The following is a 317-nucleotide window of genomic DNA, read 5'->3' as shown; positions in this document are numbered from 1 at the left end:
TCGTCTTCTGATAAAGTTTGTATGTATGATTTTAACCAATCGATACCACATACAGTAGAACTACATGCTGTGTCCAGGATAGCATAATTTATAGTCTCTGTCATTAACAGACATCATTCCAGGACTGTCAACCACAGTATATGACTCTTCCTCCTGTTTTGTTTTCTCATTTGTAGTATTCACATACACATTTTTCGGACAGACTGGAGACATATGGTACTCTGATCCACAGACATAGCACTTTCTAGTATTTCCATATCTGTCAGCAGAATTTCTTTGTTCATTTTTCTCAGTTTTATTCATCATATTTATCATAT

The sequence above is a fragment of the Penaeus monodon genome, chromosome 25, assembly GCF_015228065.2.
Source record: "Penaeus monodon isolate SGIC_2016 chromosome 25, NSTDA_Pmon_1, whole genome shotgun sequence".
NCBI classification, from domain to species: Eukaryota; Metazoa; Arthropoda; class Malacostraca; order Decapoda; family Penaeidae; genus Penaeus; species Penaeus monodon.
Note: the sequence above shows the minus strand (reverse complement) of the source record.